At 43.4% G+C, this 26,903-nt stretch overlaps 1 protein-coding gene across 1 annotated transcript in view; it reads left to right on the forward strand.

Moving 5' to 3' along the window:
- The window catches only part of DCLRE1C (DNA cross-link repair 1C), a 483,826-nt gene that overhangs the window by 279,244 nt on the left and 177,679 nt on the right, over positions 1 to 26,903 (forward strand). The window lies entirely within an intron of this gene.

Consider the following 26,903-nt stretch of genomic DNA (forward strand, 5'->3'; position numbering starts at 1 on the left):
AGTCTGCCATTGACACTGTGTATCACAGTTCTTGTAGCACATTTCAAATAAACAAGTGGGCCTTTTATTAATCCTAATTTAAAAACTTGACCAGATTGAAAAATTAGTTTTACTATCAGACCAATGGCTGCTAAAAATGTTTATTGTTGATGTCATTCATTTATTAATGTACACTGATAATGTGGTCAAATTTTGACCTCACTCCAACTGGTCTTTAGCCAACATGGAAGCTCTTTTTAGATATTCAGAAATCAATTTTTTAAAAGTAAACCTATCAAAAACGAAAATATTACTGTTTAGGGGAAGGAGAAATGCCAGATACTTCGCTTGGAAGTTTGGAGGAAACCCAGTTGATAAAGTACCAACATACACCTACCTGGGTAGAGTATTTTCTCAGTCACTTGGAACTGCTTCTCACTTCCAACATTTCAAATTAAAAGCTGTAGCTCACCTTAGTGCAATGAAATGATTCTACCTATCTTAGGGGAGTCAGCACTTTACTGCCCTCCTTGAAATGTATCGCACTAAGATTACCCCTACCTTAACCTATGCGTTAGAGTACATTCCCATAATAAGGTCGGGTATTTTAAATCTTAGTGAAGGGAAGTTACTGCGCAAGATCACTTCCACAGGACAAGCTATACCTGTTCAAGGTCTATGACTAGAATTAGCAATAGTCAGTGCATATACAAGAGCCTTGGCAAACCTTATTAGATGGGCTTAATAATCGTCTTCATGCACCTGAAGGCTCACTGAGAGCACCTTTAAGTCAGGAAGCTTTTAAGGCTGGTTCAGGGAAAAACGCTTTTAATGAAAATTTAGAGACTGCTTTAGAGTTTTTTTAGTGCTCCATTAAACTCCTACAGTCTTGGTCACTAGTACTTTTGAAGTTCTGCCTGAAAAAATCTTCCCCGAGATTGAGTTTTTATTCTGATAAGGCGCATTGCTCACAGCTATCCCATTATAAGCTGTATATAGCTAGTATAGAATATAAAGCGAGTCCAAAATATTTAAGATTTACATTAGATCATAAAGTCAGGTATTGCATATTGATGCTGCGATTAAGTATTCTATCATTAAAAGCCTTAACCAAAAACTGGGCAGGCACAGTTGATAAATCAGGCTCTTGTGATTTGTGTAGAGGAGGTGTTCAAGATATGGCGCATGTTTATACATTTGTCCAAATAAACTTCTGGTTGAAGCTCATAGCCGTTTTATAAAACCTATATGTATTAAATTCAGTATTTTTAGAACTAATGATCTGATCGAGCAAATAAGAATCCCACCAGATGAATTTGTATACTATAATTTGTTTACATTTTTAAAAATGTTTTACCACTGTTTTAAATATGTCAAATTTATGAACATTTTTATCATCTGTACTTACTGTAATTTTATATTGTGGATCTCTGATGAGGTCTGAAACAATAATAAAAAAAATATTTGATTCATTTAGTCAGAAAGAATCATCCATAGATATCCAAAGGTGCACACTCACTTTTTCATACATGAAGCAAATACTGTGGACTCCACTCCTAACATTCATTCAACATGAGATAACCCAGAATTCACAGTCTATCTCACTGTGTTATGTTTTCATAGAGTTGTTTGTGAGATTTTGTGCTACATTAGATATGTTTTCAATGTACTGGCTTAGTCAATGCTTGTTTTAGTATTACAGTGTCTCTCCAAGGGACAGAATTGCAGTCCAGGCACTTTGCCATAGTAAATGGAGTCTTGCAGCGCTTTGTAGACCTCAATTCAATTCAATTTTTATTCATTATGATTTGGAATTCCGCAGAATTCCACATAAAAATACATCTTCAAAACACATTTAATTCCACAAAAACTACCAATGTAAATTCATATTGTCATTACATCTAAAACCCGGATGAACATAACAGTAGCAGTCGGTCTTGTGGTTTTCCAGTGCAAGAGGGGGTGAACCTTGAGTAATCATATTATCCTACATGAATTCTTACGGATTTATAATCAAATACTATCCTAAAAACATTCAGTATTAAAACTTATTGTAAAATACAATGATTTAAAATTCGCTATACAGTACTAGATCATGGACGCAATAACCATGTAAAAAGATAATTTATCTACTCACTAAACTGTAATGTATAACCAGCAGCATAATAACAGTGCAAAGTAGTTCAATACCATAAACTCGCCTTTTTTAGTATGAAATATACAATAGTTTAGCAGCAAAACAAGGATTTAGTAAGGTGCTTGGGATTCTAGAGGATAAGAAACTAGAAGAGGAAATAGTTTATAATAGTGCCCATGCTTAATTCCAAACCTAGTAAATCGGGCAAAAATCATCTAATACATGATAATTTAGCAGCAGAACAAATTTAGTAAAGTGCTTGAGATCCAAAGATGAGTAACTAGAAGCAATAAGGGTTTGTAAAAGTGCACATGCTTAATTGTAAACATAATAAATCTGCTAAATGACCGGAAGGTCAAGGAAAAGTGCAAGTGCTCTGTACATACGCATTAAGAAGATCTTTACACCCTTGATATATGTTTAAAAATTGTTTACAAAAGCTAAAAAATGTAAAACACATCCGTTCAGATGGCGGGACATCAGACAATTTCGGGCCTCTTCTGCTGTAACGATATTATACTTTAAAAAACAATTCCTTAAATATCTACGACGTATTGACTGTAATGTGGGACAAACAAATAAAACATGATTCAAGTCTTGTATACAGGAATTACATAAATGACAATACCTTTCATGTCTAGGAATACCCTCCCAAGTTCCTTTTGCAATTCTCAGGGGGAGTGAATTCAATCTCAGTAGCAAAATCACCCTGCGCACTCCATGTTTAAGATTCCATAAAACGTATGGTTGGGGATTTTTGACAATACTGCTCCCCACAATACAATCAATGTTTCTATTCTTTGAACACATTTTAATATCTCTTTCACGAGAAACCCCGTAGGTTATTTTCTTAATTATAATTTTCAAAGCCCTTTTGGGAAGAACCACTACCTCATCCATATCTAAACCAAACATTGATAATACTTTTGAATTATTCCTTCATATTTACAAATATTTCTCTGTACAGTGCTACCCGTAGCAAATTCTCAGAGCTATTTATCAGTGCATTACACCATCTTAAGCACGAGGCTATTGATAGCACATATGTAGAGAGAAGACCAAATTCGAGCCTAAGCGCTGCAATCGGTGCCACACAATTCAGATTACATATTTGGCGCCAGATTTGTCCTTCCACTTTCTCGAATCTGGCCCACTCTTGTGCATCTATTGTTTCACTGGCGTAGCTCAGGGTTGGTGGGATCTTTATTTTATAAACCGAACTAATGTGTGAGAAATGTCTTTTCCCACAGTGTGTGTACAGACGATTAATTGCAAAGGCTTTTGAAATTGCTTTGCCTTTGCAATGGTCCATATGTCTATTAGCTGAGCACCTATTTGTGAATATTTTTACTAAATATGGATAACATTTTACTACTTCCAATTTCTCTTTTCCCAGGAACCAATTCAAGTTTTTTCTGACCATACATCCTTGATAACTAAAAATCATGACTTTGCTTTTTAAAATATTTATTTTTAGATAGTACTCCTCTAGGTATCTAATTAGCTCAGCAAGTCGTCTTTGCAGTCCAATTGGGGTTAAATCCATTATTATGGCATGATAAGCATATAGCAGACAGCTCAACTCTAAGTTTCCTAATTTAAGGCGATCCCCTTTAGTAAGCCCCACTCTTCTTGGCAAATCATTAATATAGATGGAAAAGAGTAAAGGGGCCAGAAGGCATCCCTGCTTCAATCCATTGTTGGTTACTATTTTTTTCGAAAGACCTTGTGTTCCCCCCAATAATACTTGAGTCCAGGTATAAGTGTGGAGAGCAATTATTAATCTTAAAAGATTCCCTGGTATCCCCATAGTGACCAATTTCCTCCACAGCTTCCCCCGATCTACCCTTTCGAATGCTGTGGAGAAATCTATAAAAGCCGAATATAACGGCACACCCGGACTTACTGCATAAGTTTCAGTTAAAGTTTGCAGAATGGAGATATTATCCAGTGTGCCACTATTCTTACGAAATCCTGTTTGTTCCAAAGGGATATAATTATTTCCAAATGCCCACTATTGAAGATGAGTGAGAATACTCTTTGCAAACAGTTTACCAGTTGCATCCAGGAGCGAAATCTGTCTAAAACTGTCCGGGAATTTTTGGGACCCTTTTTATATAGCAGAACTAGTATACTTCCCTTCCAGGATTGTGGAATATCACCATAGGTATAACAATGGACAAACAACGGATGTAAAAATGTTGCCCATTCTTCACAATCCTGTTTTATTATGGCTACTGGTACATCATCTGGGCCCATTGCGCTGGAATATCTTGCCCCTTTAATGTAACCCTCAATCTCCATGCATTATGGTACACCATAGTCGCCCCCTGTAGTTAGAGTGGTACTGACCTCTTGGTTCTGTCCAACTATGAGATTTAAAGCATAGAGCTGGGAAAAATAAATAGACCATTCTGCTTCTGGGATTAAAATAAGTTTTGACTTCTCTCTCCCATCACAAAATTTTGCTATCAGTGCCCAATACTTCCTAGTGTCCTCAGAGACCCACCTCTCGGAGTCTAACCCATTTTTCGTCTTCAGCCCTCCTTCGATCAGAAGTTATTTTCCTTTTCCGTACCTGTTTCAGCCTACTTATTTCTCTCTTTTTTTATGATGTGGGCACCCTAAATTGGTCTCTAATTAAACCATTAATTTCCCGATTCAGTTTTTTAATTTCCCATGGTATTATTACTAATGGAGTAGAACTAAAAACTTGCTTATTTTTTCCGAAAGTTCTAATTGCAGCCAAGACTCTCTCAATCCTCTGACCCGGTGTTTCTTGGCTGGGAATAAAGGCAATATTTTCAAAGACCCTCTTAAAATTTGGAAGCAAATTATTTGACCAGCAAGTACCCCCATTGTTAAGATTATAAGAGACCTTTTCCTCCCTCTGATTCCAAAGTTCAGGCTTCAATTTCTATGTCCATTTTTACAGCTAAAATATTATGGTCACTCATATTTGTGGCAGATACCTTAAATTGTGTACATACATTAAATAGTTGAAGAGAAACTGCCATATAATCAATTAAAGAGTGACCATGTGACCCCGGAAGGTATAAGCTGCGGGGGAGTCCTCCGGGAATCTACCGTTTAACGTTACAAGATCTAAGCTTCTAAAATTTTGCAAAAGTAACAGGCCTCGTTTATCTGACCTTAGATGGACCGGCAGTACAGAATCTGGGATAGCCCATACCTCCTCCAGTTCCGGGTTAGAAAAAGACATAACTGCACTATTGGATAATTTGGCGTTAAAATCACCCACCATCATTATACGTGAGCATTCTTCTTTGTTACTTAACCCTTGCACAAAAGTACAGACAGAATTGACCAATACGTCAATTCCTGGGGGAATATACACATTTACCAGTAAAAGAAAAATTGCTTTCCCCAGGTTATCTTCACCTATTCTCAGCTTTGCTACAAAACAACATTTTGGTGGATGCTTATAAATCACAGGATCCCATACTATGTCACAGCTAAGTAAAATCAATCAATCAATACATTTATAAAGCGCGCTACTCACCCGCGAGGGTCTCAAGGCGCTGAAGGGAGGGGGGGCCGCTACTGCTCGAATAGCCAGGTCTTGAGGTGTTTCCTGAAGGAGAGATGGTCCGGGGTCAGTCGTAGGTGTGCGGGGAGGGAGTTCCATGTCTTGGCGGCCAGGTAGGAGAATGATCTTCCTCCCGTGGTGGTTCTTTGAATCTGTGGGACGGTGGCGAGGGCGAGGCTGGCGGAGCGGAGCTGGCGGGTAGGAGTGTAGAACGAGAGGCAGTTGTTGAAGTATTCGGGGCCCATGTCGTGGAGTGCTTTGTGTGCGTGGGTGAGGAGCCTGAACGTGATCCTCTTGCTGATGGGGAGCTAGTGCAGGTTTCTCAGGTGGGCATATATGTGGCTGTGGCGAGGGATGTCGAGGATGAGTCGTGCGGAGGAGTTCTGTATGCGCTGAAGACGTTTCTGAAGTTTGGCTGTGGTTCCTGTGTAAAGGGCGTTCCCGTAGTCCAGTCAGCTGGTGATGAGGGCCTGGGTGACCGTCTTTCTGGTTTCGGTGGGGATCCACTTGCATGCTCTTTTACAGATTTTTTTGCTGTACTATAGTACACATAAAAAATTCTCAAACTGAAACTCCTCCCCCATCCACTTTTCCTGGAGGCAAATTATTTTGGGGTCTAATTCTAATAGTGATTTAAGCTTATAACTCAATTTTCCTACCCCAGCCACATTCCAGGATAGGATATTTCCCAATTGGCTACCCCCGCACTATGGGCTTTATGGTAGATGTTTTTGACCCGTTCAGGGTGCCTGCAACTCAACTCCACTTTGCTACCTCATCCTCCCCATTGGGACTAGTGGGCCATCAGACTTCAAGGGGCTAAAATGTTAATTTCTCTATCTCCTAGGTTTCTCCCTACTGTTATTTCATAATCTTTTAGGTTTATGGGGATTATTACACCCCTATTATTAAAGGAACTATACCCTTGCATCTGATGAATCGTTCCTAAGCTTTCTGATGGAACTCAGCAAGGGGATACAGTAGGGATCACAGCTATACCTCTTTTCCTAAAGCAGTCCGCATTAGCTATGACCAGTGCTATACGCTGTGGCATTTTTAATGACAGATCACTCAGTTTGGTCGGCAAAAAACCAGGCTCAAATTTGTTCATACTTCTTGAAAAAACTTGAGAATTGTCAAAGAGGGATACCAATCCTGCCAATGGTGATAATGGGGTGAGTCCCTTTCTTGTCACATTCTTATTCGGGGGCCTTCTACTTTGCCCACCGACAAATCCATTTCCGTTTTACTACCCACCCCTTCTAATTGTAAAGCAGCAATTTCACCTGATGGCTGTACGGATTTTCCACCATTATTGTTCTGTTGGATGATTACAGAAGGGTAAAGAGCTGCCTTAACTTATGAATTAGTAAGCTGGATACCCTCCTCATTCTCTGATGTTACATGAGTGTCCATCACCTCGTCTTACTGGACCTCCTTTTTTCCCTCCTTTAGCCCCTTCCCCCGCTTCGAGCTCCTTACACCTTTTATAAACATTGACATCACCGATGGGTGCGTTTTTAGATGAGAAAGGTGATCCCTATTTCTCCTGCTCCGAATGGTTTTCTGAAGCTTAAGGGGGCTCCTCTGGCTCGGAAAACAACTCTCTGAGTCTGCTACTGTTTTAGCTTTTACACTTGAGCGCAAACACCTAGATGGCATTACAAAATAATTAAATACTCTTACTGCTTACTAGGCTGCTTTAGGGAATGCTTTTGGGAATGGGGCAGCTTGAGGGATTGGAGGTGAATAATTAAATGCTCTCGGTTCTCCGTTGACTTTAACTGTTCTGTCCTTTAATAGCCGTCACCAATCTTTACTTAAAGGTCCTAAAAAATGTACGTTCTATGCCACCAGCCCAAGGCATGGGACCCGGAGCAATTCCTGACGCGGGGGTCTGGTACAGGTACAAGCACAGGTACAGGTGCAGTGGCACTGGTACAGGCACTGGTGCAGGCACGCGCTTCCTCCACACGCTCCAATTCTCCTCTAGTCCTCCAGACCTGAGTTCATGCCCTGATTGCTTAATTGCTCAGACCGTGAGGGGCTCCCACTTCTTACCCACTCAGTCATATTGACACTGCTTAGAGGCTGCTTTGAGGCACAAAGTCACAGAGGCACAAAGTCACAGAGGCGCAGAAGCACAAAGTCACAGAGGCACAAGTTCAGGGCAGGCAGAGCTAGGCTGGGCTTCAAGTACACTTCAAGGCTGTTACTCACCCGCTCGACATGCCCGCTTCTCACCTACTCGGTCACGGGACTTCCGAGCACAGGTGCGGGGGCCGCCTGGCTCGTTTCCCCTCCTCACTGCACCTCACGTCTCCACACCTGCACACTTCACCTCCCCCTTCACCACGGCCCAAGACTGCCGCCACCTACTCCCCGCTACGGCTTCAGCCCCCCAGGATCCGCCGTTCAAACTGCACAGCAGCAATGCAGCACTAGGTGGTTGGCGGTTGGGGGCTGGCAGGCAAGTAGGCGACTAGGGACTCCAACGCGGCTCCAACACAGCTCTGACTCTCAAAGTGATTAAACGCGGCTCGGCCTCTCGGCTCCAAACTGCTCGAACAGCTCACAAACTTCGAACCGGAGTTGGAACCGTAGGAAGCCGCGGGAGCGGGGAGCGAGGACAAGGGAGTTATCGGCCGCAACTCCTAGTCCGCTCAACCCGATTTAAAGAAATCCGCGGGAGCAGGGACAGGAGATTTAACATCCGTCACTCCCGCTCGACACAACTTATCTCCGCTCTGCCCCAGCTCCTCTGGCCGCTAGCACTTGTCCGAGTCCGGGTCCGGTCTGGTCCCCGGTCCAAACAACAGCTCCACAGTTCCGCACTGCTCCGATCAGCTGCAAACCACAAACTGCAAACCGCGGGAAAGCACCTCCTCCTCTGTTCAGCCCTTTGTAGACCTCGATTTCGGTATTCAGAGCCAGTCTCAATCATTTCCAGAATGCATCATCCCTCATGACTATTATTGAGGCACAATGTCTTTGAGTGCTTGTGAATGCCCCCCTTTGTGCAGTGCAGATATTTGGCCAGGTCACATCATAGATAGTGTACAACCAAAGGGCAAAGATGTGTCCTGGAAAATGATACATACTGCTCCTTCTTTTCTTCTGTGAAGTGCTCCAGGTTAGGATGTTGGCCTGCTCACTAGAAGTATACATATGTTTTTGAGAAAGTATGTCATAAAATTCAATCTCTACAGTCTGGTGAGAAATTTCAGTTTTTTGAAAGCCTAAATACCACCTTGCTTAAAAGTTTGGCAGTAAATGGCAGTAATTTGATGAAGTGCGAGGTAGAATCAAAGTTGAAGAACACTAAGGGAGGAAGACACAGAAACTCAAGCTAGTTTAAGAATACCCTGAGAATCCAAATTTGGAAGTGATATTAAAAAAACACTGCAGTCCATGGAAGTGTTTGAAGTATTGGGTCATATTTTTGCAGCTTTTTTGTCTTTTCTGGAGTCATAAATGTAAGAAGACGTTATCTGAGACTGTAGGGCACAAACTAAGGTTAGCCACTAAACTTTACGGTAACCCAAGTTTCAGTATGTTGACTAACAGGATTCCTCCAAAAAAGCACTGACATTTCTAGTAGACCTCGAAAAGAACTTCTTTTTCAACTGACTTAGTTTTATGCTTTGAAAATACTTATTTTCCAAACAGAGCCCCAAAAATGAGGTACTCTAATAGTGACCGCAGATTCCGAACCTTTAAAATATTCCCAAGCGGCAGAATGAATGTTGAAGATTCTATAGCAGTTCTCCAGTGCAGTGCAGGTTGTGCCATCTGGCTCCACAATTACTTTGTTCCGTCCCAGAACTGCAGAGTGGCGCAGCTTATAAGCACCACCCCTGCACGCTGACATAAGTTCCTTTCTTTCTGCGCCGTCCGCATGGATCTGAAATTCCGCTCCCTTTTTTTTCAGTTTGGTGAGCTTTTCAATTTCAGTCTACAAGGGAGCAATCTTCCCACTAAAACTACAGGGTTCAAACCAGTCGAAAAAGGATATCGGTGTAGGATTGACAAGAGGTGTGCCTTTGGTGTTTGAGCTAAGGGTATGACTCCTGACTCCAAATGGTGGGAGGAATGTGCCCTCATGCACCCGACGGCGATCCAACATCATGAAGTGAAGCTGTACGTCACCAAACATTGAAAAAAGTCACAGATCTCATATAAGTCCTGCTCCAAGTTAAGGGCTTGTTACTGCTTTCAAAGCCAATCCCACAACCTGTCTTCTTTGTGGTTGAAGTCTTCTGGTAAGTCAAAGTCAAATTCAAAAAGGAAACACAAGAACACAAAGTGATACTTGACCTCACCCCTTCTACTCTGTATCTGAAGAGAAGTTGCAAGGGTATCAAGGTGTCACTCGATCTTGCTCCCGATCTTCGATTAAGGAGCTGATAGCACAGTTGATCCCAATGCGCCTTGAGTTTCCTGAGCTATCTGCAACACTACAGAAGGTCAATGCCTTTAAGGAGGCCATGCTGTATATATTTGACACTCTTCCGGCTCCCTCTGGTGTGCCTTCGGTCCCCATAAATCTGCTTGGGCTCCTGCACTGACTCAGGTGCCGGCTTCCATTCTGGCTCGAAGACCTGCACTGGTGCTTATTTCATCAATGCTGACATTGCCAGCACCAGAGGGATCTGCTACTGACTCTTGTGTCTAACCCAAGCCGAATCCATCTCTACCCCAAACAAGGTCGCACTCCGACTTCACTCCAGCACACCTGGTTCCCATTCAGCCTTATTGAGACAATACACTCCCACTACTACGGAGCAGCTCTCAGGGTCTCCCAACAGCTTTTTGGTACAGATTCTGGCCATAACTTACCACCACTCGGAGATGGCACGGTGATGATGGGGATGATTTACCTCCACGTTGTGATCATGATATTTTATACATGGATTTACAGGATGCCAGTGACCTTGAGACTTCCCTTGATAAAAGTTTTACTTTTTTCCCCTGAGGCTGCCAAGTGAAGAGAGCGCTTCCTTCGCTGTAATACTCAGACATCCTGCTTCTGTCCTGGACCTACATCTACCTTCTGTTGAAGTTAAGTCAACGTCCTTACAGAAGTTCTGCAACCTGGGCCTTCTCCCTGTGAGCCATTACTCGCATTCAACCAAGCCATAACTGACACTCTTATGGACACTTGGTCTAAGCCTTGCTATTTCCTACTGTTAAACAGGCATATGGCCAGGTGCCACTGACTGGTGCCTGGCAAACCTGATTTTCTTATGGAGTAACCTTCTCAGGAGAACATGTTGGTCCAAGCTTCCACTAAAAGGGGGATCCTAATTCATTCCCCTGGGCAGAGAATCATAAACGATTGAGTCATTTGGAAAATGCATGTTCTCTTACTAGCAGTTTCTGAAGAGTGCAGGGCGTTCTTCGCTCAAGTGATTTATTATGGTAAGAATGCTGCCATATATATGATTCATGTTGGTCTGAATACTACTGACTGCTTGGGGTGAGAAGTCAGCACTAGTGTGATGCTCCATCGCCATGTGTGGATACAATCCACAGTTTTTTTTGGGAGATGTGCAGCTATCCCTTATGGATATGCCTTTTGATGGATCCAGTCTATTTGGCACGAAAGTTGATTCTACCATGGAATGCTTCAAAGAAAGCCAGAGCATGGCATGTTCTTTGGGTCTTTCAACCCTGCCAGACAGTTTCCTCATCAGTTTCGGCCCATCCAATGGTACTCCAGGGATTTGGCGTATAGGCAGAGACATGTTCCCCTCACCCCTGCTATAGTCACTCCAGTCCTTTCATGTCAAGGGTCAGGCAAGCAATGCACACATTACCATGGACACCTATCTTCCCAGCCACCTCCCCTGTGGCATCAGCCTCAAAGCTGCTTTAGTTTGTCCTTATCTGCACACAGCTATCCTATAGGAGTTAGGATCCAACATTTTATACCAGGGTGGCAGTCCATCACATCCGACATATGGGTCCTCCAGATCATCCAGCAGGGCTATGCCCTTCTGTTTCTTTACAACCTACCACAGCTTCTTCCCACATTCGGGTGATTTTCAGAGGAGTACCTACTCATCTTACCACAGGAGGTAATATCTCTACTGTCCAAAGGGGCTATTGAGATTGTGTCTGATTGTGAAAAGGAGACGGGTTGTTATTCATGCTATTTCCTCATGACGAAGAAGGATTTTGACCTTTGTCCTATTTTAGATCTTTGCTCTCTGGATGCTTTCCTTTGGAAGGACAAGTTCAAAATGCTCACACTGGCCCAGGTTCTGTCTTGTCCTGGTTCTGGACAGCTGGATGATACCCTTGGACCTGCGGGACATATGTTTTCATGTGCCTGTTATGAATTCACACAGACCATACCTGTGGTTCAGGGTTGGCCAAGACCATGTTCAGTTTGCTCTGCTCCACTTTGCCCTTTCCAGCACACTTCTGGTGTTGACGAAGGTGATGACTATAGTCGCTGCCCATTTTTTAAGGTTGGGGATACCAGTTTTTTCCTGCCTTCACAATTGACTGTTGAACGCGGGCTCATCACTCTGTCGTAGACTGCCTCCACACAACGTGTTTCTACAGACTTCATTGGGGTTCCTGTTCAACGAGTCAAAGTCAGATTCAACTCCTTCACAGAGACCTCTTTTTACAGTAGCTATCTTGGACACAGTGAAGGTCAGGGCCTTTCCTCCACCTCAAAGAGTCCAGAACATTCTGGCTATGATCCCGATGTTTCATCCTCTGGCTTGGATCTTGGTGAGAGCAGCTTGGAGGCTTCTTGGCTTCATGCATCCAGCTTGTCCACTTTGCAGTGTGGCATATGAGGGCTCTTCTGTGTGATCTAAAGTCTCAGTGGGCCCAGCACCCTGGAAACCTATCAGATGTCATCCATTTTTAGGGGAAACTACAGAAGATCAGTAGTGATGGCTGCTCTACAGCAGCTTGACTAGTGGCAGACCTTGCTCCTTTCCCCACCCAGAGCGGATGATGGTAATGGATGTGTCACTGCTTTATTGTGGAGGTGCAGATCAGAAGACCTTGGTATCTGCCAGAAAATCACCTTCATATCAATCTGTTGGGGTTGAGGGTTGTTCGCCTGGCATTGACGGCCTTCCTACTGTCCATCAATGTGAAGTTTGTAGAGGTTCTCACATACTACAACATCGCCATGTGGCATAGCAGCAACGAGGGCGGTGTGTGGTCCTGTGCCAGAAGACTCTACACCTTTTGAAGGTTGTTGGAACAAGTGGTGTATTGAACCCCCGCCCATAAGAAGCTTAAGCGGGGGCTGTCAGTGGTGGGCTTCTAAACTGGCCCCAATAAAACTTTAATTGGTCATGTGTGGGCCTCTTACCTCCATATACAAAATGATAATACATGATAAGGGATACCATGGGAGAGGGTGTGTGTTGTTGGCTGACCTGCTGAGCAAAGGAATCCGAGAAAGAGATATGATGGATTAATGAACATGTGAATCAATGCAGAGAGAGGAAGAAACATACAAAAATGTGTATGAGAGAAATGCAAGGTAGGAGAAAGGCTGAGACACAAAAGATGGGTAGAAATAGTAAAGAAAGAACAGGAGGTAAAAAGAAGGGTGAAAGGAAGAACAGTGAAATTAAATAAAAAAGAAAAGGTGAAACGTAGGATGAAGTATGACTGGATGGAAGAGGGAAAGAATGGAGTTAAAGGGTATAAAAAGGATGGAGTAAAAAGATGAAAGAATGGATAGATGGATGAAACATTGAAAGGATTGAGAGGTGAAAGGGTGAATGGATTAAAGTATGAACATTGTACAGATGGTTAAAAATGTAAGAATACATGAAAGGATGAATGGATGCATGGTTGGATGGATGGAAAAGAGAAGGTATTGACAGATCAATGGATGAATTGACAGAAGGGGGAAAGGATTGATAGATACATGGAAGGAGGATTAAAGGGTACAAGGAACCCTCCTTTGTAGGGTCAGGCTTCCTTGCGTTTTGCATACTCTGAATATAGATATGGTTCAAGTGGAGGGTGCTTTCATTTTCTGGTTACTCCATTGGTTGGAATGTTAGGGCATCTCCTTGATTGTGAACCATCTGGTGGGATTATCGAATGCCAGGGTGGACGAGCTCAGCTGGCGGGTCGATCACATATGGCGGCTACACTCTGAGGTGGCATAGGGCATCTTCTGACAATGTTGAGAACTCTGGCTAGATATTTTCACCCCTGCAGAGAACATGCAGTGTCCAAAATGTTGTTCTTTGGGGTTCCCACAAAGGTGTTCCCATGGTGGCGGCATGTGCCTCCTATGGATTTCTGCCTCTCCTGCCCAGAGTTCTGAAGATTAGGAAGAACCGTGCCCAAATCATCCTAGTGGCCCCTGATTGGGTCAGGAGAGTGTGATACTCAGAACCTTTGACCATGTGCCTCTGCTCTCCGATCAGGCTACCCCTTCAGCAAGGTCTTCTGTCTCAGCAGCAGGGCACTTGAACCTCTGTAATATACACCTTCATGCTTGGAGATTGAGCTGTGGCAGTTGATGGCATTTAACTTGCCAACCAAAGTTGTGGATGTCATCCTAGTTACCAGACACTGTTCTACAAGGTCTTTTAATGCCGGGCCCTGTGACAAATTTGTGATCTGGTCTGGAGTCAGTGGACAGACCCTCTGAAAGCCAAGCTGTGTAATAGCTTCCTATTTGTTTTGTCTTTGGCCCAGAAATCCCATGTGGTGGGCATGATTAAAGGTTGTTTATTGTCCCTTTCGGCCTTTCTGCATTTACTGAACCAATAGTTCTTGTTTAAACCACTTATGGGTTTCTTAAAGGTGTAACACACTTATTCCCTACCAAACTATTTGCGATGCCACAGTAGCAGCTGAATTCGGTTCTGAAATTTCCAATGTGTACTCCCTTCAAGCCAATGCATAGCTGCTCGCTGCGCCTTTTAGTATTGAAGTCTGTCTTCCTTGTGATGACGTCAGCTCGTTGTATGAGTAAGCTCCACGCTTTCTCAGTACAACTGTCCTACACCACATTTTATTTTCTGGATAAACTGCAGAGGACCAGGTGACCTTCTTGCTGTAAGTTTTGACTCCTTTTCCATGTTTGGCAATCTACCACCCTTTCAAACATTTTTGCCCCGTTTCATCCCTCGACAGAGGAGGAGAGACGCTATCTGTTAAAGCCTAAAGAGCTGTTAGCTTTTACAATAATCGTACCAAGGAGTGGACAAGCAGCTTTTTGTGGTGAAGAAAAGAAGGCACTTGTAGAAAAGGACTGTCTATTTTAGTAGTAGAAAATCTTTATTTCGGTTATGAAACCATAAAAGACAGCATTTCATGTCAACTATTAAAAAAGATTTTGGCAGGAATATTTAAAAGAGTAAAATGCGTTGATAAAAGAAAAAGATCTTTCGCAATTTGTCAATGACCACAGATAAATACATTTCATTAAGGTTTTAAAAATTGCAGATAAGCCCACCACATTGCAGCAAGAAATCGTGAGGTAGCAAATACTATATGCATGGTGGTGTCATGTTTTAAAAGCCTAAACACATCTATGCAATGGATAGCACTTAGATTCTTACATAATTGCTGTAATTCTCTTCTTCTGATCCTAGAGTAGCCTTGGCAAACAAAAAAAACATGCAGTTCTGTTTCCTCAGCTACACCACAGGCAGGGCAGACCATGGGAACATCCTTAGACCATTTATTAACAAATGAATGCAGGGGGAGACAACCATGACGAAACTGCAAATAGAGTTTCCTGCCAATGGTTGGACGTATAAATTCCAAGCACGGCTCTAGTTGGTAAATGGCTTTTATATCCAGGAACTGGCGAGTTACAGAGCCAATCTTGGGGTCCTCTGAGATCTTATCAATTTTTGCCTTCCAGTAAATGGTGGATAAATATGTTTGCGTCACCCTGGTGTGGGCAATTAGAGGACTTGCCCATAGCTCGGGACAGCCTATCTCATTTAAGCTTTTCTTGATATGCATAAGCCAAGGAAGCTTCCCTGCCCCAGATAGGCTGAGTACCTCTTGTAATTCTGCTCTGTACTCCGCCAGCTCGTTTGTTGCCCACAGACGTCGCCAATACAGTAGCGGACGCCTTGCAATTTCTTGTGCGATAGGTCTCACCCCCAGATCCATATACAAGGGCAATAGAGGGGGGGTTCGCGGAAGCCCTGTCAATTGCGTCAGAAAATTATTTTCGGTATGTGTAATTGGCCTAAGGTAGGAGTGCCCCCATAGTTCAGCCCCGTAAAGAGCTGAGCTTCTGGCCTGCGTCTTATAAATCTCTATAGCCGGGGTCAGGGGTTTGTGGAAGGACTTTCTATAATGTTTAGCCAAACCCCCAGCTGTCTGTATTAATTTCAGATTAGATCTGGCCACTTGGGGTTTCCATGTCATATTTTCATATGTTTTTAGTATATTGATTTCTAACCCCTACAAAATTCGCAGAAGGCATCCAGGATTTTTTGCAGGCCCATGGGGGATTTTGAGAGGAGCAAGGTGTCGTCTGCAAACATCATTGCTGGTATACTCTTGTTTGCTAGCTTAGGGGCATCGATGTTCTGGCATTTATTTAGAACATCCACTAAGCCATTAATGAAGATGCAAAACCGTGTTGGGGCTATTATGTTATGTTAAAGAGATTTGTAAGAGCGCGCAAATACCCAAAGGTGTCTTGGCGCTAGGGAGTGACCAGCCGCAAACTCACCCCTAGTACTGAAAGAGCCAGGTTTTTAATTGCTTTCTGAAAACCATCAATGAACTAACATTCCTAAGTTGAAAGGGAAGGGAATTCCACAATTTCGATGCACCATAGTAAAAACTACGGCCTACCCAGTGCGCTGTATGAATTCTTGGTACTAACAGTAATCGTGCCCCCATAGACCGAAGATGTATGGTCGGTTGGTACCATGTGAAGAGATCCTGCAGAAAAGATGGACCTAGGTGATGCAGAGCTTTAAAAACAAGACATAATGTCTTGAATTAAATGCGCCGAGATACTGGAAGCCAATGGAGATTGCGAATTTCATTAGAAACTGAGCTATGTCTGGGGATATCAGACAAAAGGCGAGCTGCCGAATTCTGAATCATCTGAAGTTTCCTCAAACACTGCTTCTGGGCGTTAAGGTAAAGGCCGTTTCAGTAGTCTAACTTGGATTGATTAAGGGAAGAAACTACTGTTTTCCTGGTGTTGTCGGGGATGTGCGGATATATTTTCCCTATTTTCTTTATGAGAAAATATGAGGCAGACACCACGGCATTCGTTTGATGGCAAATTGTCAGTCTATTGTCCATTAGCACACCCAAATTCTTTACCTTAACCACTGGCTTTGGTGGTAGGACCATCTCCGCTGGCCACCACAAATTATTCCAGGGGGGCTGTATACTGCCAAAAATCAAAACTTCCGTTTTATTGGAATTGAGTTTAAGGCAGTGTGCTGTCATCCATCTATTGATGGCACTCATGCAGCATCTAAACTGCGAGGCCGGGGAATGTTGAAGTTTATGTGCCGCTATCACAATCTGGGTATCGTCGGCATACGTGGTCAAGTTGAAGCCAAATTCTCGGATGAGAGGGGCCAGTTCAGAGACGTAGATATTGAACAATGAAGGGCTTAGCAAACTGCCCTGAGGGACACCACAAGGTAGAATGTAGGGATCTGAGTTAAAACCGTCGATAGATACGGTGGATATTCGATCAGTGAGAAAGGAGGCCAGAAGTGCCCACGCCACCTCTCCCACTCCCAACTTCTCCAAACAACTTTGCAAGAGGGAGTGATCCACCGTATCGAAAGCAGCGGATAGATCAAGAAGCACGAGGGCCGCCGCGCCTCCTCCATCCATTACTGCTCTGATCTCCTCTGAAGCTTTGATCAGTGCGGTCTCCGTACTATGATCTTTATGGAAGCCGAACTGTGAATGATGCAACAAACTGTTCGTGTTAATAAATTGCGACAGTTAATTGTTCATAATTTTGTCCACTATTTTCGCAGGCAAAGGCAGTCTAGCGATAGGTTGATAGTTGATGGGATTGGTGGCGTCTAAGGTAGATTTTTTTAATAAAGGCAAAATAGATGTCTCCTTCCAATTGATCGGGAAAACACCAGAGGAAAACATCAGATTGAAATTATCAGTAAGACCTGGACTCACCAAATCTGCCAGTCTTTGAGGAAAGTCGGTGGACATGGATCCAATGGTGAACCTGACTTAGATTGATGAACATATTTTCTTACTTCATCTAAGTAGACCGGGGAGAACGCAAATAACGTTTGATTAGTAGAGTCTAAGCCACATGAATGTGGTAAAGGGCAGGAATCGGGAGCCTCCTTGAATGCTTGAAAGATTGCTAAGACCTTAGATTTAAAAGTATCTGCGATGTCATTGCAGAGTTTCTGATTGACCTTCCTGCCTGTATTATTGGGTGTAGCCAGTTTGTTAATCACCGCAAACAATTCCTTGGGCGAATTAGCTGCTGAATCAATCTGTTGTGTAAAATATTTTTTCTTTTCTGAGATAAGAAGTTTTTTATAGTTTGATAACGCTGTTTTGTAAGCTAATTTACCCGGTTCGTCATAATTTAAACGCCAACGCCGTTCTAGACGGTGGCACATCAGTTTTTCTTTCCGAAGACGTTCAGAAAACCAGGGGGCAGAAGGCGTAATCCTATTGCCTGAGAATGTTTTTAAAGGAACCGAGGCGCTAACTGCACCCAAAATCCAATTAGTGTAGTTGGTGGAGGTTAAGTCCACCTGATCCTGAGGGGTAGGGCGAAAGGTTTCCAGATAGGTATAAAGGGATGACTTATCCACTTTGTTCCAAGCTTTACAGGTGGAAGCTGGCCGTTTGGTAGTGCCACCCTCTCCTACCCTGAATAAAGGAAGGTTAAACTTGATTAGTGAGTGATCTGACCATGTTAGCGGAAGAGTTTCCTTAACCGTGAGGCCATAGGCTGAAGAGAAAACCCCATCCAGCGTGTGTCCAGCTATATGTGTCGGTGACTGCACCAATTGAGTGAGTCCAAGTGATCTTAAGGTATCTAATAACCCCATTGTGTCTTTATTTTCTAACTCTTCCAGATGGAAGTTAAAGTCTCCAAGAATAGTAAAATCTGAATTTAAAATAACTGGCTCAAGCAGTGTCCAGATTGGTTAAAAAAGTGTTACGTGTGCCTGGGGGACGATAGAGAAGAATCCCCTTAAAGGTCACTTTAGGATTGAGTGTAAACGAGAAATGGAGAGCATCATAAGATGTTGTTCGCTAGACGCTGGGGTAATTGCAAGGCCAGGACTAGTTCGGGGTGGGGATGGACAAAACCACAAGCACAGCTTGCCGTACTAACCCCAGGACGCATAGCACAGCAGTTCTCCCTACCTTACTTGTCCAAGGCACGCAGTACCCCACTCGTATATGTAATGATTGGTGGGGGCCACAGTACAGAGTTGTGGGCCCTGGGCACGGACTTGGCGCGGACGGTCGCAGACGGGCTTGCCTTAGGCGCGCCTTTGGCGCGCCAGCGGCACGCGCGCGTCCGCACCTTGAATGTTTATATCCGTTCCAACGAACGCCAGAAGCGCGTCCTCGCCGGAAGTGAGTTGGCCGGAATACAGTGTACTGAAGGGTCCGCCCTCCGCTCAATCGGCACGTCAGCCGTGGCGGAACGGGGCGGCCCTGACAACCAGCAAGCACAGTGCAAATGAACGCAAGGAAAGCGAGGAAGAGCTCAAGTAAAAGTAGGTCAGTGCAATAATGTTAAAACAATTGAAACAGATGAACAGCTAAAAAATAACCCCCAGCAGCAACGATCCTCCCCGCAAGTCGTACAGTACAAATATATTTAAAAACAGTGTCAGAGATATTTTAAACAGATTAGCAGCAAACAGGCTCAAGGTGCGAGCAGGGCTAGTTACGTCCGCCCTGCTAACACGACTGTCTATTTGCATAGTCCTCTGCATTAAGATCTGCTATGTTTTGGCCAAAAAGCAGCCTCCGGAAGGGTTGGTAGCCTATATCACCATGGCCAAGTCTGCTACCACAGCGTTGGCACAAGGAGTGCCTGTCCTTGATATCTGCCAGTCTGCGCCTGGGCGTCGGTGCACACTTCCATAAAGCACTACTTCCTTGACAGTCAGGTCTGCGGGAAGGACATTATGCCCATTCGGTCCCGCAGGATTGTTTCATCTGGGTCCACTCCACAGTCCCTCCACCTTTGGAAGGTTCTTGTTAGTATCTATTCTAAAGGTGAGGAAACTGCAGTAAGAAGTATTCCTCAGAAGAACAAGTTACTTACCTTTGGTAACACTCTTTCTGGTGGATATGCTGTCCAACTGCAAATTTCTCTATGCCATACCACCTCTCTGTTCTGTGAAGCAGTCTTTTTATGCCATCTAAAGAGATCCCAATTAGAGAGCTGTACACTGTTCTGCATGTTTTCCACTGTGTGTCAAGGGGCACAGAAAGAGTCAAGCAAGCAACTGATGTCAGCGCTTAGGAGTTGCAGTTATATGTGGGTCCACTCCTTCACGTCCGGGGCAGTACAAAGTCAACATGGAAGTGCATGGCACCGCCTAGTGGAGTGCGGCACCACTGCTATGAAATCTTCTGGATTCAGTCAGGAGCCTGGGGAATATTCTAAAGGTGAGGAATCTGCTGGTAGACAGGCTATCCACCAGAAAGAGCACTGCTTTTCAAATTAATTTTAGCTTCTGACTCTTATCCTAACACTGTTTTAGCTTTAAAATTATATTTTCAATTGATTCAAGTCAACCCTAGCAAGCTAATGTAGATGGATGTATGTAAATTAGATTCAAAGAAAGTAATTTACCTTAATTATAGTCCAATACCTAGACATTAAGAAGGCAAACTAGCATGATTTTATTTATATTATACCAAATTATACTTGGCAGAATCATATGTTCCGCAAGTTAGAGAACAATTCTTGACAGATACTTTGATGCGGTCTATTCTAGAAGAAAATGGAGAGGATCTTGATCAACTGGCTACTAAAGAGGAAGTGCTGAATGCAATACATAATCTTAAAATATCAAAGGCACCATGCCCGGTTGCTTTTACAGCCATTTTTCGAATAAAACCTTTGGACCTTTATTACTATAGACTTTAACAAATTTGATGGAAAAATATGATCTCTCAGACTTTCCATCCCTGCAATATTGACAGAATTAAGAAAGTATCTGCTGGTTTCAGGATTTATTTCAGCCTGACAAAACTAAAAGGATCTAACTTTAATACACCTATGTGTATGCACACTATACAAGCTGAAATACCATTTAAATGGGGTATAAGAGATCTAGAATGCTTAGTGATAACTATAGCTTAAACTGTGCCTGAAACACTTGCTATGAGTGTGCAGCTGGTCATCTGCACACGTGAAGGCAGAACTATTTAATTGGTAATCACAAAATGTATTGTGGCTAGGTCAAAAAAAATTTGTGCAAATGATAATACTCTCAGAAATGCCATAATTAATGCATGCACTCCCACTGGAAATACAGATAGGTGACATTAAGACACTACCAAATTTATGCTTGAACTATATATGGCAAGGCAAAAGGGCAAGAATGGACTGGAAGCAGGCAGCTGTTGCATCTGTGACAGGAGGCTTTGGGCGTACCGCATTTATTTAAATATCAGCCGGACCATTTCAGATACTTACTGGAATGGTCCCACACAGACACGTAAAAAGAAAGGTGTTATGTGGATCATGCACTAGCAGCCTGTTTCCTATGAGATGTTGTGTAGCTAAACAAGGAACAGAGAGACTTATTTCACCTGTAACCAAAGCCACGATGAAGTTTTGGGACATCCTGGGGTAAAAAAGGAAAATGTATCTCATATCCAGCACCTGCTCTATACCACTTCTAAACAATACATTTTGTCCCCAGGAATGAGTAACAGATATTATACATACTGGAAAGAAAGGGGTTGTGATACAGTGAGATCTTTTTAATATATTTTTTACAAAGGCCAAATCAAGACTTTCCCCCAACTAAAGGAAGAGTATGGTCTTCCAGAGGAAGAAGGATATTGGTATTTTCACCAGAGACATTGGGTTATTCATTCCAGAACTAGGGAGGGTAGCTCTAGATTATGGACACCATTTGTAAAACTGAATAAAAAGCACACTTCCCAGACTCAAGCCATCACTACAGTTTTGAAAATATTGATGGAGAAAAGGAAAGCATGCAATGCCCAATCCAAAAACTGTGTGAAAAAAAGCTGGCAATTACCTTACAGTTGGACTAATGGGATCAAATATTGCACAGGCATAACAACTTTGCAAAACACACACACCAGGCAGGGAGTCACTATACAATTATTTTATATAGATGGTACCTTAAGCCAGGCCAATTACATCAAATAGACATCACATGCATTGATATGTGTTGGAGGTGTTGTGGGGAGTGGGACACATAGGTTTATATCCTATACCCACACTTGCACAACTACTTGAAAGAGATACCGAACAGTACCCATAAAATAGCTATATTGGATTTAGCCAGATTTCTGTTCAATAATATTGTTGGTGCACACCCAGAGAAAATTTACTGACTATACACTAACAAAGGGAAAACAATCTCCATTTTAGGTCTCTTCTAGCGCAGCGCGCATGCGCTACTCTAGGAGATGGCTCTTGGAATCACTTCAGACTTCCAAGAGCCTTCTCCGTGTGGGTGTGCCTCCTCCCACACATCCCACTGGCCTTTGCGTGTGGCTTTCAATAATTGATAGTACGCAAATGGCGAAAGACAGGTGCATGTCCCGCCTTCCCTCAAAACTTTCACTCTCATGGCCTAGGGGACTCGGGACCGCGCAGGGTGCCATGTGTTCTGGATCAGGTTTCCAGTTAGCTTTCACTTTCGCATCCTACAGCGCGCGTGCACCACTCGTGGGCTTGTTTTAAAGCGCTGAGGAGAGCGGTTTCCAGTTAGCTTTCACTTTTGCGTTTTACAGCGCGTGCGCACCATTCGTGGGCTTGTTTTTAAAGCGCTGAGGAGAGCAAGCTCTGCTGCCTGTCTCCCGTCTCCAGACTGCAGCACGTGTGCAAGGGTCCTCTCTTTCCTTCTCGCGCAGGAGGTGGGCGTCCGTTCCCATCTTCCTCCAACAGCTCTTGGTCTGCGACCCTCTAGCTCGCGAGCTGTGCAGCCTGCCCGGTTGTAACATTCCTGTCAGTCATTCGGTGTTGATAAGTGGGTCTCTGGTTGCCTTAATTTGTCCATTTGTATACAGGAAGAGTGATGGCCCTGGAGTTTTTTCAAAGCCTCCCTTCCGAGTGGAAAGAACACCCTTTCTGTTGTTGATATTAGACTATTATTGTATTGGAGCCTGAACCCAACACATGGCTGTTATTTACACAACCTGCCCCTCGCGTCTTCTTCTTGTAGGCTCAAAGCAGCTTTTAGGTGCTCCGCCCAGTCCAGATTGCTTGTCTCGTGGTGTACCTTAAGGGAAAATGGCAGCCTGTGTCTTCCCACTTTCCCTGTCAAGAGAACTCTCAATCACCCTTCAAGGTTCCCTGCGCATCTGCTTCCCCTCAGAGGTCAAAAAGCGTTGAGTGGTTATTTGTCAAGGAGGCGCCTGAGACCTGTGTGATATGAGAGCGAGGCTGGTGCCCATTCTCCGCAAAGGGCAGCGGCTTCTCCCAGCTGATGCCCTGTCTGGAGGACACGTTAACTGCAGGGCAGAGAGGGCAGCAATGCTATGGGGGATCCACTCCTCGCATGGGGGCAACACTCCTCTAACAGCTGTAACAGCTGCAGTGAGGACTGCCGGCACATGAGCTTCCACTGAACTCGTTCCACCCATAACTAGGGGGGACAGGTGGCCTCATGTTGTCGGGACACCGCTTTCCATTCCTGGACGTTGCTCATACAAACCTGTGCATTCTGGGAGTTGTAGTCTTGATTAATTGTAACTGAGCCAATTGAACTAACACACATGAGAACAAGGCTATATAAAAACAACGAACTGAAATAAACACTTGTTGTCCTGATGACATGGAGCCATTTAGCCACCCTATGCAAACACCGTCAGCCTGTCCTGGCCTTTTAGCCTGCCCCGCGGTGCTTTCTGAGACTTGCAGTCTCGCTGCATTAATGAGTACAGTACAGTGAAGATTTCAATCCCTTTGAGGAATTTAGGCCACTTCATGCAGAGAGGCACGAAAACAGGGCATGGCTGCAGCTATAGTCTTTGGTAACAAGGCGAGAATTAAGGTTTCACTAAAAGCTGAAGCCTGGAGTAAATGTTTAAGCTTGTGGAGTAGTGTTTGTTCCCCGCCCCAGGGCACATGTCGATGAAGCAATGTCTAGCACTTGAAATCCGCTGCCCTCGCCCACAGGTCAAAAAGCGCCTGCAGTTACCATCAGGTAACCCGAATCAACTTTCACTTTAAAGGGTTGAAGCGCCCTGTGGCACCACGTGCCTCGCTTTATGTTGGAAAGGTTAACCTTACCAGGCCGACCGGTTTCCGCGTGTGATTTTAGCTTTAGGGAGCACTTACTTAAGGAGGCTTGCTAAATGGCTGCTAAGAAACTGTGATGTAATGTTCTAAGCAGGGCTTTAAGTGAGATGAAAAAACTGGGGGTCTCTCAAAGGGGCGTGGTCAATGTAATTAAGGGCGTGGCTTAAAAACACTTAAGCTAAAATCTGTGTTTAGCACAGTGTGCCGCCCGGCTTGTATTTTGCTGTTCCTGTCATTGCGTTCAGATATGATACAAGTCACATCATACCAACAAGTCAGAACTATTGGCTTTGTCAGTGGTTGCTAGTTGCATAAGATAAATAAGCAGCAACAATAGCTTGTATATAATATTGAAAAAAACTTCAGCTTAAAGCCTTGGCGAGGGAGGGGCTGTCTGTGCCTGCCCCCTTCCCAGGCGCCGGCGTCCGCCTGGAGAGGTCTTTCTCTGTCGGAGCAGTAATCGCAGGACCCTGTCTGACGGCGTCCGGCTACTCCGTGCACAGCGACTCAGTGCATTTACACCGGGCGACTCTCCTTTTAGGAAGCCACTGAGCCAGCTTGCACGCCGTCCCTCCTACCTACTTTACCACCACCTGCATGGCTGCGCTAGTACTGCTGTGCGGGGCGGGACTGGCTTTACTCAGCACTGTCTAGTTTAACCGTATGGACAGGCAGACTAGTTCGGCTTCATTACCACATTACACTAGCATGTAAAGGGCAATACCGAGACTGGAGACGGGGTCACATTGTTGAGTAATTTAAATTGTATTCGCAATGTGCCTATCAGGACAAATGTCAACATCCAAAAACTGGGTTTGCGGTGAGATGTAAAGTCTGCCGAGCAAGTACACCCAGCTATGACACAGTGCTGTCAATTGATCCCATGCAGTGTGTGGCTCTTTAACAAGCCATTTACCTTTTACTCAGCAGAACGTTGCGGTTTTCGGATTGCGGTTTAATTTTTCTCATATTCTGTGTATGACATTTGACAAGCGGGGCACTTGATAGCTATGGATGTCTCAGGTTGTCTCCTGACAGGTCTTACTTAGTTACTTATCCAATCCTGAGTTTTCACTTGCATGCTGGAATTATATGGCAGGGGAGGACCAAATTATGCAGCAAGGTTGACTAAATTATGCAGCTATAAATGGCAAAATATGCGGCGTGACGCAGCACATTTTGTGGTGGCACTACCTTGTTATTTTGTCATTTGTATAAATGTTAACACTATCTGGACAAATGTTGTACCTCATTAGAACCACTTTGGTGTTTGAAAAGCTTTATTGGCACTTAGTAAAATACAAACATACCAGCAATATATATAGGAAACAATACAACAGAATAGTGGTATATTATGATAGGGATGGCGCTCTTGGAAAAATTAGCTAGGTTATTATGCAGTCTTGCTATTTGTCTGGTGCTATAAGGAAGAAGAGAACCACTAGACTCCCCTGAAGTTACTGTAGTGAAACTACAGTGCAAACATTAATACAAAATCCTTAGCACACAGAAGTTATATCATTTCAGTGTTGACAGTGTGAACCAAAAAAACAAAATTATTTATATATATAATGATAAGTAGCTTGAGTCTTTAGTTTTTCTTTGGTCCAAACATTTATTCTCACGAACTGTGATTCAGTTGAAAGCCAGATGCCAACACGTGTTTCGTCGCCTTCAAGTATTAAACTTGCGACTTTTTCAAGGCTACATAAAAAGTAAATCGCAGTCACTAAAGTAAAAATTAGCTCAGAGTTACAATTTGTGGGCATATCACCACAATACCTCCACCGTGTGAAGAATAATCGTTACATCGGTGAAGAATGAACAAAATGAACATAAGATAAATATTGTTAAGACTACGCATTGCAATACGTATTGTTTTCAGTAGAACTTCAAAGAGCTAACAGTTTATGTGTGTATATTGTAGCTATTGAGACTATTCACCGCTAATCCAAAATCCAGTGGGTAACATAGCCGCCAAAGTAAAAAGAAACGAATAATAAGAGATGTCTGTCAAGTGTTAAGACAAACAGAAGGTCAAACTAACCTGGAAAGTCTTAAATCTGTGTAAACTGTAAGTAAAACAAAGTACAATAGGGTATGAGGGTTACCATCCCTGACATGTAGTTCAAAACATCTCAGTAAATGCATATCCCAGTCTCAATTTACATACTTATCGTGCGGTGTTAATTCCGACCCACACGGTCCTCCGGCGCGGGTGAAAGTTCTTTAAACGTAGGTGATTTCAGTGGTCAGTCATTCAGCACGGTATTAGTGGTGAACTGCAAAATCATGTATTCCATCAGCCTTAAGTACTGCAATATGCCAAAACTTGCCACTAAAAACATGTGTAGCAGATGAAGTAAATTATTTCTAGGAATATTCAATCAATAACTGGCCATAAATTCATCATTCTCCATGGTCTCTTTGCTATTATAATGCTAAACAAACATGGTACCCATTAAGTGACAGTAACTCAAAAGTATAGCACCCCGTTTCTGCAAACCCATTAATGTAATCGGTGTCCCACTAAGGCATCATAGGACATCATTAGAACGACAGTCCTGACCGACCTAGAATCGGATGCGAAACGTAACAAGTGATACCCGCTTCATTAATATACCAATATTGGTAATCCAATGTTCAAAGACTTAGTATGAGCCTCCATCCATGTCTGACAACAGTATGTTATCCAAAATTAAATCAATCCCGCCAAACGGACGAGAGTCCCAATATGCAAATCATACCATCGTTACTCAATATCG

Source organism: Triturus cristatus, chromosome 4_1 (genome assembly GCF_964204655.1).
Source record: "Triturus cristatus chromosome 4_1, aTriCri1.1, whole genome shotgun sequence".
In the NCBI taxonomy this organism is placed as follows: Eukaryota; Metazoa; Chordata; class Amphibia; order Caudata; family Salamandridae; genus Triturus; species Triturus cristatus.